This window comes from Bombina bombina, chromosome 3, assembly GCF_027579735.1.
Source record: "Bombina bombina isolate aBomBom1 chromosome 3, aBomBom1.pri, whole genome shotgun sequence".
In the NCBI taxonomy this organism is placed as follows: Eukaryota; Metazoa; Chordata; class Amphibia; order Anura; family Bombinatoridae; genus Bombina; species Bombina bombina.
Genome location: NC_069501.1, coordinates 289,520,235 through 289,532,552, shown reverse-complemented (window position 1 = coordinate 289,532,552; position 12,318 = coordinate 289,520,235).

Sequence of the window (12,318 nt, the reverse complement as noted above, 5' to 3'; positions counted from 1 at the left end):
AGCATTAGACCTCTGAACTGGGTGGGTACTACCCATTGCTGGATGCCAGTTTTGGAGGGTATAATTAACAAACCATCCTGTAACTTGAATTGTGTTCTGGATTTCATTAAGATTCTTAGATCTTCTTTGCCAATACAATCATCTTTCAAGATGGGGTTGCTTTCAGGATCTTCTATGTGTTTATAGAAGATGCCTACAATGGGGTCTTCTTTTTGACTAGTGATCAGGTCCTCACTTGGCTATTAGCATCCTGACTCCATTGTACCAGGTTAGGCTCACTCTGTTGTTTAGCCTGGTTTCTGGTAATGGCTTCTACCTGGATTGCACCCATTAAGAGTCAATATTAAGGAGTTCTCCAGTTATGGCTCCTTGTTTGGCTAATGAATCCGCAAGATCATTGCCTTCCTTATCTGGGTCTAGAACCCTGGAATGACCCTTGGTCTTTTTCCAGTATATGGTTAAATCATTGGATACTACCAGATTATCAATCTCGCAGAACAACTTGCCATGCTTGACTGGTTTGTTGTTGCTTTTCTGCATGCCATTTCTTTTCCAAGTTGGCAGGTATTCAACAAAACTGTCACGCACATAATTTGAGTCAGTTATGATCACAAATTCCTGAATACCATGTTCAATAGCCATTTCAATGGTTTTTAGAACAGCAGTTCAGTTCTGCAACTTGACTGGATCTTGGTCCAATGTTGAAACCTACAGATCTATTTGAGAATCCATTTGCCCAAGTTATACCAATGCCAGCGACTATTTATGCGTTAATATAAAAAGTGTAAGTATCCGTTTTTGAATGTTACATTCATCAAGGGCTATTCTGAGGCTGTGACGTTGAGTAGGCATTATTCTACTAGCCTTAAAAGGAGACGGCTCTCTTGGAGTGAAAGGCCAAGTTGAAGGGCGGAGCCTGTTGTGACGTCAGATGCCAGACTGAAGCCGATGCAAGCGGGCTTGTTTGAAATTACCTGCGGAAGTACTTTGTTCCAAGTGCTTTATTCTCTTACTGTGGTGTTGGACTTCCAGACAACGATGTACTACATCAGCGGGACTGCTGCCAAGTAACCCTCTATTCCGGACGGATTGGGTAAGATCGCTCACTGAGTGCAATTGAAGTGCATTCCCTGTGTTCTACTGGCGGACTTCGGTCCTGGAGTGCCGGTGCTGTCAAATCATTTCTATACACACACACAGGATAGTTTAACTTCTACACCACCAGTATACTTTGGTTTAAAGCTAATGCATGACAGGAACTGTTAATTTACAAGCTTACATTCCTTCTGCTGATCACGCTGCTAAGGGCAAGAATTACACTGCATGAATTGCTTCATCACTTCCAAGTTGGTACAAATTGAGACATAGCATGTTGATATATATGCATGAACTGCTTCATGGTACAGCTTGCATCTAACTTTGCTACAGCCTTTGCTCATAAGCTTATATATTTCAATACAGTCGGGACTGTCTCTGAATTTTTTTTGCTAAACTGGGGACGCCCAGTATATCTTGTGTTTCATGTTTGTTTTGTATGCATCTATGTCCGATTATGTATCAGATTTAGATTTTCTTTATGCTATTTTTTCATTAAATAATTCATATATTTTGATGCCACACTTTTGTGTCATTAGTTTGCCTCTATATATTACTTAGATTATTAGAGCAGAGACACTTATCTGTATTTATAATATATTTTTTAGGTATTTTGGTAGTAGTGTACCTCAGTCTAATCGTAATATGGTTGAGTAGCAGAGATGCAAAAAATGTTGGTTGCAGCTCCGGTGCACGGGGGTAATAAATTTATAATTAAGAAAAAGAAAGTGTTAGAAAATACCAATAGATATATAAAATAACGTTTAAAATTAGGGGGAGGTAAAATGTGAATTTAAAATGCTCCACTACGCACAAAATAGAGAGAAAATAACTCATTGTGTAGTTCATTAAGAAATCTAGACAAGCCAGAAATCTTGTTTTCCCACAGAAAACCTCTGGAATACATTGTTTCCAATGCAGCAAAGGATAAGATATGCAAATTAAGTTCACAATGACACACCTTTTTACTTCAAGTCTGCTTTTCAGCAGATTCCCTTAAAGGGACACTCAAGTCAAAATTAAACTTTATGATTCAGATAGAGCATGCAATTTTAAACAACTTTGCAATTTACTTCCATTAACAAAATGTGCACAGTATTTTAATATTTACACTTTTTGAGTCACCAGCTCCTACTGAGCATGTGCAAGAAGTCACAGCATATACGTATATGCATTTGTGATTGGCTGATGGCTGTCACATGATACAGTGGGAGTGGAAAAAGGCATAACTTTGCAATTTATTTAAAAAAAATCTCCTACTCATTTGAAGTTCAGACTAAGTGCTATTGCATTGTCTTCTTATCATGCATTTGTTGATTATGCTAATCTACTGTGTTGACTGGTCCTTTAATGCCAAAGCATCACCGTTCACACAGCTTAGAAGCTTAGCTAGGGTTAGTGCAGTGATTCATAACCATCCCAGGAAAGACTGTTTCATAGTTATTGCTACTCATCAGCTGGGAGAAGGTTTGAATCACTGCTGGGTGAAGTTGATTCCGGGCAAAATACAACATTTAAAATTAGGGGGAGGTAAAATGTGAGTTTAAAATAACTCATTGTTGAGTTATTATCTATAATATATATTTGGCATATATTTAGGACAACAGTCCATCCAGATAAGGTTGTCAGTTGGAGGATATAGAGAGAGATCTCTCTCTGTATATTGTTATAATGTTACAGATAAACCAACACTTTATTTAGCAACGCTGTATGTATGTGTATATATATATATATATATATATATATATATATATATATATATATATATATATATATATATATAAATACACAGGTATATTATACATAAATGTATATGTATATACATATAGATAACGACACTTTTCTGAATGGACTGCTGTCCTAAATCTATTGAAAATATGTAACTTCTAATAAAGCTACAGGATATATAATTATGCTAACAAAGTAGCAAACATTTTATAGTGCAAACTGCTTTAATCTATTTATAAATATTTCTACAGATGTAGTAACAGCATTTTTTATATAAATACACACACCAGTTTAGCCAAACCCTATTTGCCAAACTTATTGAAAATGTATATTTATAACCAACAGATATAGTGACAACCTTATCTGGATAGACTGTTGTCCTAAATATATTCCAAATATAGTTTAGATAATAAGGCTATTGATGTAGCAATAATATATATATATATATATATATATATATATATATATATATATATATATATATATATATATATTTTTTTTATAATGATATTGTTATAGCAACACTTTTATTAGCTATGCTGTGTATGTATGTATGTATATAAAATAAAAGAACAAAGTATCAGCGCTACTGGTAAGGAGAGATTTATAGTGTAGTGTGTAATATAGATGAAAAAACGATATTAGAGATGTAAAAAATATAAATATACACAAAAACTTATGACCCAATGTATCACAGTATAAATCTGTGATATGTCTTTAAAAATCCTAAAATGTGGCTATAATAGAAAAGTTCAGCAAACTGCGTCTGTGAAATACACAGTAAAGCAATTAAATTTACAATGAACAATTAAATAAAATATAGTATAATGCATAAAATATAACACTCTGAATCAAATAAAATCTTCAGAATATGATTCCAAAAAGATAAGTCCCACAGGTAAAGTTTATCTTACAAAAACGTAGGTGTATAAAGTTATTGGTCCTCACCAAACAAACTGGTGTATGCTGCTCTTCTGAAGGTGTATCATTCAATATCCCTTAGAAAAAGGCAAAAGCTGAAAAACAAGGAGAGAAGAGCTAGAAAGTCCTCGATGGCCGTTTCATTCCCTAACGTGGGAACTTTCTCAAGAGGTTGCAACCTCTTGAGAAAGTTCCCACGTTAGGGAACGAAACGGCCATCGAGGACTTTCTAACAGATGATACACTGCATCGGTAGTGAAAGACACAGACTTCCGGCATAAACCGGAACCGGCTTATCACAGAGACTAACAGCTGACGAGCCGCACACACGCTTCACAGGGGAATCAGCTGAGGACTGAGTACACTACCCTGCTGTATTGAAAGGCGTCCTGGAGAGCGGTAATTAACCAGTATTTTCCAGACAACTGTGTCTTACATGCCCATGTACTCTGCATATCTGGTACGCAGAATACCTACTGTTTTATTGTTTTAGTTTGTTTTGTAAAAATAAAAACTCTTCATACATACATACATATACATACACACATACATATATATATTAGGGGTGTTGAATATAATCGTTTGTACGATGCATCGCGATGCAGCCTTCCACGATTCTGCATCGATGCAGTCAAGAGCCCTAATCAATTCACGCGATGACGTCATGTGACCTCGCCTCCAGGACTGACAACATAGGCAAGAAAAAATACAGAGCGCTGGATTGGTGTCATGTTCCACTTTAACAATTGGGAACCAACGTCTCACGCTCTTAAAAGAGCTCCACCTTCCTTATTCCAGTGCAAGTATTACCCAGAGATACCTCAGCCATCAGCCCTAACAGATTGCTTACTTTGTGTCTTCCTCTTACTCCTTTACAGCAGGTAATAGCAGCCGTTCATAGCTGCAGGACGGAGATCAGCTGACGTCACTACCTGCTCGGCGTCTCCCTTCTCTCAGCGCATCCCGCCAACCCTGTCACTACAGGGCAGCTTACTGAAGATCTCTGCAGCAGTCAACCGGAATGGCTCCATCTTTGGCCTCACTACTCTGCAGCCTTACCTACTCAGCTCCGGACACTGTGAGTACAAGTACAGTGATAACTACACATGCTGTAACAGGTACTAAACGTTACCTACTTTGTATCATGGGGAGACACGCTTTACTGGGATTTGTATCCAAGTTGTCAAACCTGCCATAGCATTGCACTTTGTTACACTTTATATCTACACTTTGGGGTTTATACCTACAAATCTCCTAATACCTGAATCCTATACTCGTTTGCCTCATATTTTCAGTGGATTCATTCCTGGTGTACTCCACGCATAAAAGAGGTATATAAGTATCAAAAGCAGTTGTACTGTAAACAATTTAAACTCTTTTGGAACAAACAAGCAATTAAAGGGACATACCATACCAAGTCTAACCCTGCTCCACAGATTCTAGAACTGCATTACAATTGGCGCCATTCGCCATTAATAAATATGTTTTCAATCCTTGCTTAATGCATTACCACCACCAGTGTTCTCACCTATGCACTCTGCCCTTGGGACACATCAATTATTTCCTCATAAGCAATCTAGTGCTACCAATAGCATTATGCTATTTCCGGTGTAGGGACTGGTGCTGAATCTGATAGTGTGTGTGATACGTAGGGGACCACAGTGTCTAATTTTTATTTTGGTAGCAGAAAGCAAGAACTGTCCTACAGTGAGAATCACTATTGTCAAATTTAGGGAGCAATTATAAATTATCCCAGAAGCACTTTATGTTGGGAAGAGAAATACAGCACAAGTGGATATGACTCAGTGTTCAATCAACTGTTCAGACATGAAAACAAAATCTGCAATGTGTTGGTGGCTATGGCTAATCTAAATTATGACATAAGTTCAATAAGTGATAATCAATAATTATATGAGTCTTTATAAACATTTATAATACAATTTTCGTTTGAAGTATGTAGGGATTATTGTAGGTCAATTTTATATAAATATATAAAAATCATGGGCAGTAATCGTGATGCATCGCGGAATCGAATCGTTGAGAGGATAATCGTAATCTAATCGAATCGTGAGACCAGTGAAGATGCACACCCCTAATAAATATAAATAAATATAGATAGATATAGATAGATAGATAGATATATATAAATAGATAGATATAGATAGATAGATAGATAGATAGATAGATATAGATATAGATAGATATAGATATAGATAGATATAGATAGATAGATAGATATAGATAGATATAGATAGACAGATAGATAGATATAGATAGATATAGATAGATATAGATAGATATAGATATTTATTTTTTTATTATTTATATTAACCCTTTGAGTGCTAAGATTCTTTTAAAAGGTTTTTTTATTTTTTTGAAGAAATTTTGTTTAACTTTATTTTTTTTTTCAGAACCCCAAGACTTACACTGTTGGAATGGTTAGCCGATTACCTTTCCAATGGTCCAATGATGGGTCTTGGGGGTCTGTAGCTGCTTAGAAGCCTGAGATACAGGCTTCTAAGCAGCATGCCCCCTGCAGGTGTAACGACACCCTTATTTGACTGCTGTCTTAAAAATACTAAAAATATGAAATTTCTAATAAAAAAAACAACAAAATATTTAATGAAACTACCAAAGTAGCAAAAATGTATTGTGTGTGTGTGTATATGTGTATATATCTATCTATATATACACATATATATACAGGGCATATGAATAGACCGGTCCGGTCGCCAATGGCGACCTAAATTTCTTGCGGGCAAGTAAAATTTTTAAGTTACCAGCCCGAGCGGCAACCTGACATTTTAAGGGGGATATAAGAAGCAATAATAAAAAATGTAAATTTGCCTTTCAAATATGCGCACACAAGGGAAAGGAGGGTAGAAAGGGGAGGTTCTTTCTGTTAAATGCATTCAAAGACCTCCCCTTATCTTCATGGCTCTTGGTCTCTTCCTTGTCAGTTGCTACTTCCCACCCCTAAGGTTGTCTGCGCGGGAAGACATCCTGCTAGAGCGGTGAGTGTTTCTTCTCTGTGTGTGTATTAATGAAGTATGGGTTAAAGTGACTATATAGTTATGGTAGGCAGCTTGCTCATGTACATTATGCCGACGTACTCCAGGGTCCTCTGCAGAACTGCAGCACAATGTACATGAGCAAACTGCCTACTATAACAATATAGAGCACTGCACAATTTTTCTGGACGCTACTTTTGCTTCAAAAACTGATTTTACCAATTTGTAGAGAACATACCATCTCCATGCACCCATTCAAATCTCCTAGTGCGGCACTGACAGTTGCGCTAGTAGTTGAAAGGCAGCCGGGCAGAAAGGGGGGAAAAAAAGTGTTTTTAACATGCTCGTTATGCCAAAGCTCTATAGGTTGAAGGGTGGCAGCATTAAATATACTTAGTCAATCGTGACCCCACATATACTGAAGTAAAAAAAAAACCAGCTCAATTATATCTCTTTTTTTTTTTTTACCCTTAGTGGAAAATAAGTCAAGATAGTACATACAGTATTACAAAGATAGTATCCCTGTTTTTTTGTAGTTGGTGATAGAAAAATATTTTCTAATGTTAAATCCTTTTTATTAATACTCTAGTCCCAAGTAGTAAGCAGCTTGCAAAGCATTCAAATTGGGACCTCTGTCTGCAATGCTTTGTGAGATTACAATAACACTATTTATATTGCCTGTTTAAATAAGATATATACACGGGCGACTAAAGTTTCTTGCGGGCTGGTAAGTTTTGTGATTTACTTGCCCGGTGGGCGAGGGCAGTTTGTGGGTATTCATAGGCCCTGTATATATATATATATATATATATATATATATATATATATATATATATATATATATATATATATATATATATATATATATATATATATATATATATATATTTTTTTTTTTTATTATTTTTTTTTTTTAAATCTACTGGTGTAACACTTTTTTTTTGAGACACCGATTTCCTAAATAATCTACAGATGTTGCAAACCTCTATTTGCAATATTTTTCTTATATTATTCTTATCTAGAATTAAATGTACAACTTTTTTTTTTAACCCAATTTTTTATTTATTTTTTAAATTAAAAAAATTGCATACCTTTTAAATAAGGAGTACACTTTATAATAATATATTTATATAAATTAATATTCAATGTTATACCCTACTTAGCTACTTATGTAGCAACAGATTTTTTTTTTTTATAATTCTTTAGCTTTCAAAAAAGCTTTATAAATATATTTATGTTCTGTTATTTAGCTTTCTATAAAGCTTATGAGGTAAAATATGTCCAATCTTTTTTTTTTTAAAACAACTTGAGCTTTGAAAAAAGCTGTATAAAATAAAAAAACAGGCGGGGGGGTGGAGCAAGGCCAAGCTGGAAATGGCCGCAAAAGTCTGATGCCCTGAGCAGGTCCGACGATTATCAGTCAAAAACTTGAAGTCGGATACTGAATTAAGGGGTCATTTATTGCCCTAACACTCACACTTACCTGCAAGACCAGCAGGGGCACGAAAAAAACTACATAAAATACCGAAAGGGAGCGGAATGCAAAGTTAAACAGTGGCTGGAACGGCACTGCTGTGCATGCCCAAGCCCTGACAGCCTGTAAAACGGAGGGGAGCAGGACAGCAACTATCACGGAGGTCAGGTATGCTGACCGGATTGCATATAAAGGAGACCAGGGGGATCATCCACAGGTAATAGGCATGAACCATGAACTATAGCTAAATAACTTACACAGAAAATCTTTGCTAGACATGCAGTGCTGCAGTTTATAAGACAGCCCACGTGGCTCTCACCGGTCCCAATATACATAACTCTCCCAGAGCTGCTCTCTGCTAACTAGTGGTGGAACAAAACACAAACGACTGGAAGATCATATAAGCTAATAAAAAATTGCCATCACTCAAAACCTTACTCCTAGGGATGGCCTCAAAGAGACTTAACAAACAGAATAAATTACTGAAAAGCCAAACGCAGTCTCCAGTATTCGTAAGTAACTATTTTCAACCTCAAGAGAATACACAAAGGGAGATGGACACGAATGCAACAGAGTCGCAGACCAACCCTTCAGCGGTGTCAATCTCTAAGAAATATGCAGACCAATTAAAGATGGATATCTCCAACTTGCCTACCAAGGCAGACTTTGACTGTTTGAAATCAATAATACAGAGTGAATTATCTACCATGAAACAAGATATAAAGGAGATAGGGAATAGGATAGAGTCTATAGAAGATGCTCAAGATACCACAGAAAAAATAGTGGACTCATTATCAACGCATGCCATGGAGCAAGAAGCTTACATGGAAGCTATGGATGATAAGCTAGAAGACCTAGATAACAGGGGCCGCAGAAATAATCTGAGGGTAAGAGGAGTGCCAGAAACCATTTCTCCAGCAGAAATTCCTGAATATTTACAAGGGTTGTTGAAGCATCTGCAGAACAATCAGCAAGCGCCAGACATGGAACTGGACAGAGCGCACAGAGCCCTGCGGCCCCCTCCACCACCAAATGCTCCTCCAAGAGATATCATTTTACGTTTCTTAAGGTTGTCAGACAAGGAGAAGACAGCTTAGACAGATATATCAAGACCACCATCTCCAAATATTCTTAGACCTCAGCCCAATAACGGTGCAGAAAAGAAAGGAGGTCCGCTTCATAACCAAAGTTCTACAGGAAAATAATGTGATATATAAATGGGGCTTTCCTTTCTGCCTACACGTCCAACACGAAGGGAGGTCGGTGACATATAGATCTCCTAAAGATCTGGAAGCCTTATCTCAACTATTGAACATCTCTTAGTATACCATCTGCAAACGGGGATAGTTCAAGCCCCCCCGACATCTACAACATCCTCCTTCAAGCCAGCAGACAGTCATCGCGAAAAAAAAAAAAGAAAGATAAAAGACCAAAGCCGGCACCAACAACTAGCAGTGACCCAGGCTGATTTCCAGGACAGAGCAACAGTGGGTGAGATGGTTATATTTTTCATTATATGAGACTCTGCCACAAGTATGGCAATGGGCCCAATAAGGGTGATGACTCCCTAGGACACATAAACAATATATGTTGCATTGACTTTAGCAAATGTTAAGACAGTTAATACCTGGGATGTGTTTTTTTTTTTTTAAGTTTCCCAGGTCACTTATAATGTTAGTATGTTCATAGGAAAAAAATAAAATCAGCTAGGTTATGGTTCATTTTGTGTTGTTCACATATAATGGATGTTCCCAGATCCTTCCTTAACGGGAAGTGTTTCCCCCCCTTCCCAGCAAAGATAAGTTAATATTGGCGAGAGGAGTCCACCAGCAATTCCCCCTGCCATTGATTTACGGCACACGATGGATTGTGCCAATATTGTAATGTTTGAAATGTTTATTAAGTTCAAAGTATATGCGGTTTTGCGATGCAATGTTTCTAAGGTTACAGGTTATTTCTTGAGTGATGCTACAGGTCAGGAGTCAGAAAGCGGATGCCATGAGGGGAGATGCCATACAAATATAGCACAATCTAGGATGCGGGGTATAACAAAGGGTAATTCAGGTCCTCTTTCTAGGATAGATGTCTGAAAAGCAACAGAATAGTATCAACATAACGGCAAATGCAAAAGGTCTTAACAGCCCACACAAGAGAAGTGTAGTGTTAAAAGACATAAAGGATAAAAAGGGGGATATTGTGTTTCTCCAAGAAACACACTTTGTAAAGGGTCGAGAACCTAAGACATTTAAGTACAAGTACGGAGAATCTTTCGATGCATCCAATATAGCCAAGACAAATGGGGTGGGAATTTTAATAAAAAGAAATATACCCTTCCAACAGATTTCGACACACAGAGATAGGGAGGGGAGATATTTGGTCGCAATAAGAAAGCTATATAATATATTGGTGCCCATGGTCTTTGTCTACGCCCCCAACCTTAGACAGGATATATACTTTAAACAGTTAACCAATTTAATACTGGAAGTGTCCAAGGGTACCTTAATAATAGGAGGGGATTTCAATCTCACCCTTGACCCCCACATAGACAACTCCAACCACACATCATCCGTCCCTAATAAAACAATTAACATAATAATACAGTGCCTAAAAGACCTCACGGTTCACGATGCCTGGAGAGTGAAATTCCCAGGCGTGAGAAACTATACCTTTTATTCTTATCCACACGCCCGCTATTCTCGTATAGACTATTTTATGCTTGATGTAGCCAGCTTATCAAAAGTGAAAGATCTCACCATTTTCTCTAGAACTTGGTCTGTGATGCACTATATATTGGCCCCTAATGAATACTGCCACGCACACATGGAGAATTGATGACAAATTTATTAAGAGACCCAATAAATGCTTTTTAAATAGAAAAAACTATATCAGAATATTTCACACTAAACCAAAACTCAGTCGTAGATAATAGGTTAATATGGGAAGCGCATAAGTCAGTGGTCCGAGGTGAATTAATAAGCTTGAAAGCACACAAAGTGAAAGAAGAAAGAATCTATTTACATAATACCCTTTTCCAAGACCCTCTGAGCTTGAAAGACAACATAAATTTAACACGAGTGATAGCGCTCTACTGAAAGCAATATAAGAATGTAGAACCATAATACAAAATATTATTGATAAGGAATGCAAGCAGCATGCAGTAAGGTTGGGACAAATTTATTATGAGGGTAATAACAAGAGTAGCTCCCTATTTGCTAGAAAACTAAAGAGAAGAATTAATTAAACGTATGTAATGCAGATTACAGACACAAAGGGGAAGGAACTTTACTCAACTGACCAAATTGCAGAGGCATTCAGATCATACTACGAACGATTATACAACTTAAATAAAAAAGAAGTTTACTCATTCAAGAATACTTAGAGAAACTAACACTTCCCACACTGAAACAAGAGCAGATAGAACAATTGAACAGCCCTTTCTCTCATGAGGAAATTAAAAAAGGAATAAAGGACCTTCCCTTGGGAAAGGCCCCAGGTCCAGATGGCTACTCAAATAGCTATTACAAACAATATAAAGACATCCTGATACCCCACCTACTAAAGTTGTTTAATAGTATAAATGAAGAGAACACTTTTCTAGACACAAACTTAGAAGCACATATAGTGGTATTACCCAAACAAGGTGGAGAATTTCAGGCCCATATCTCTACTGAATTCAGATCTCAAAATATACACAAATATTTTGGCCAATCGACTGAACCAGGTGATGCCTCATCTTATCAAGAATGATCAGGTGGGCTTTATTCAAAACAGAGAGGCCAAAGATAACACGGTAAGGGCATTACATCTCCTTGAATATACCCAACATCGGAAAATACCCTTGGCCGTGGTTTCAACAGACGCGGAGAAGGCTTTCGACCGCGTCTGTTGGACCTTTCTCAATGCCATCATATCAAAGATTCTAGCCCTTTATCGGTTCCCCTCAGCCAAAGTCAGAGTTAATGGCCATTTATCACAGTCATTTAGCATATCAAATGGCACCCAACAGGGCTGTCCACTATCCCCATTACTGTTCGCGTGTGTAGTAGAAGCACTAGCCTCCGCAGTTAGAGAAAAACACTCGATCCAAGG